Below are 2,653 nucleotides of genomic sequence, written 5' to 3'. Positions count from 1 at the left end.
TCTGAAGAGCAGCATATGTCGCATTTGGAAGAAATTTTCAAAAGGCTCAAGCAGTTTGGCGTTGTGATAAATCCAGCAAAGTGTCAATTCGGCAAAAACGATATTACCTTTTTGGGATACACAGTATCAGATGGAGGACTCACACCTCCACAAGAAAAAGTAGCAGCTGTACAAAATTTCACTCAGCCAAAAACACTAAAAGACCTACGCAGATTTCTAGGTATGTTAAACTTCATACGAAAGTTCATACCCAACGCAGCTGAGCTACAAGCACCACTACATAATGCCCTAAAAGGTAATGTCAAAGGAAAAGCACCAATCGAATGAACACCACAGCGAATCCAAGCCTTTGACGACTGCAAAAACAGTTTAGCTAACGCTGCTTTACTGAGCCACCCTGTAAACGATGTTGATATCTCCATCACTTGTGACGCTTCTGATTTTTGTGCTGGAGCTGCATTACAACAAAAAACGGATACAGGTATGAAACCTTTATTAGCTTTCTTTTCTAAGAAATTCTCACCTAGCGAAAAGAAATATAGTGCATACGACAGAGAACTATTAGCTATATATCTAGCCATAAAACACTTCAGATATATGATCGAAGGCAAGGACATAACGACATATACAGACCAGAAACCAATCACCTTCGCCTTTACTTAGAAGCTAGATAAATGTAATCCTAGACAGTTTAGATATTTAGACTATATAGGACAGTTTTGCACTAACATTCAGCACATTTCTGGATTAACAAATATTGTGGCAGACGCACTATCTCGAGTCGATAGCATCAAGACTGGACTTAGCTCTCGCACAAGAAACTAATCCAGAACTGCAAACTTTTTTAAGTGAGAAAACATCACTGCAAATAAAGAAAATACGCTTTTCCGAACAAAACGTGAGTTTGTACTGTGACATATTAACATCTACAGCCAGACCATTTATACCGAAACCACTTCGAATGGCAATTTTTCGCGCCATGCATAACCTAGCACATCCCGGAATCAACAGTTCTGTGAAGATGATCACACAGCGATATGTTTGGCGATCCATTAAATCAGACGTGAGGAAATGGACTCGAGCGTGTATACAGTGCCAAAAATCGAAAATATCGCTCCACATTGTTTCACCTACTGAAAGTTTTCTACCACCTTCCAGCCGATTCGAACATGTCCACATAGACATTATAGTGATGCCGGTTTCAGAAGGAAACAGATACTGTCTAACATGCGTCGACCGTTTCACACGTTGGCCAGAAGCTTTCCCGGTGCCTAATCAAGAAACAGACACAGTAGCCAGAACATTTTTTTCTGGTTGGATAGCTCGTTTCGGCACTTCCAAGCGCATCACAACAGATCAAGGCCGACAATTCGAATTGCATCTCTTCAAATCAATCTGAAAATTAACTGGAACTACCCATTTAAGGACAACCGCCTATCATCCTCAAGCCTATCATCCTCAAGCAAATGGTATGGTAGAAAGGTTTCATCGACAGTTAAAAGCAGCAATTCGATGTCATGAAAACATCCGATGGACCGAAAGCCTACCTTCAGTGTTACTGGGCATACGAGCAGCGTGGAGAGACGATTTAGGTACTTGGGATGTAAGGGATTGTGATGCGCAACATATAGCCTCTCCAATCAAAATGTCAACCTCACCTGCCCGTGTGATGATCTTGATTCTGATCATCCGGTGCATCCTGCTTGACAACAAACGAGGCTCTGGCGTCCGAGTGATTGCCGGTATAAGCAATCCCCCCACTTACTGACCAACGGCTTCGGGCGGACGAGTTGGTAAGTGGTAGAGCTTTTGTCCTGGAATTGAGAAATTGATTCCGAAGGCGGAAGAACTATAAATTAGTCAACGGCATAAGGATGCAGAAAGCAAAGGAGAACTACTGCATTAAAGGCCTTTTGGCACTCCTAGTTTTAACTATCATGGCTGTAAATAATTTAAGTAAAACATTAATGATCATGGATCTCGAAACCCAAGATCCGGCAAGAGAGGACAATGTCAAGACTGCAGGGCCTCTCAGGTCGTTAATATGCGAAATCCTTGCAAAATAGCCACATATAACGTCAGAAGCATCTTTTAGTCAGGTAAAATATATAATGCCATAAAAGAAATGAAAAGAATGCAAATCAACATCCTCGGAATAAGTGAAATGCGGTGACCTGGATCAGGAGTATGTGACGTAGATGGATATCAAGTGTACCATGCCGGAAATACCGATGCCAATCACTATAATGGAGTTGCAATCGTAGTAGCAAAACACTTAACTCAATCAGTATTAACTTATATCCCCATATCTGACACAGTAATGCTAGTAAAATTTAGTTCAAAGCCTTTCATTACCAATATAATTCAGGTCTATGCCCCAATATCATCCAGTGATGAAGACAAATTAGAAGCATTTTACAAAGATCTTACTGATGCTCTAGATCTTGTCAAAGCAGCAGAAAATACCATAGTCCTTGGAGATTTTAACGCTAAAGTCGGCAAAGGACGCTGTTTGAACATTGTGGGGGATTATGGCTTGGGAAACAGAAACGAACGTGAAGATAGACTTGTTCAGTTCTGTCAAGAACACGATTTCATTATATCGAATACTCACTTTAAACTACCACCGAGAAGACTCTACACCTGGAAGTCA

The sequence above is a fragment of the Diabrotica virgifera genome, chromosome 9 (assembly GCF_917563875.1).
Source record: "Diabrotica virgifera virgifera chromosome 9, PGI_DIABVI_V3a".
Lineage (NCBI taxonomy): Eukaryota > Metazoa > Arthropoda > Insecta > Coleoptera > Chrysomelidae > Diabrotica > Diabrotica virgifera.
Note: the sequence above shows the minus strand (reverse complement) of the source record.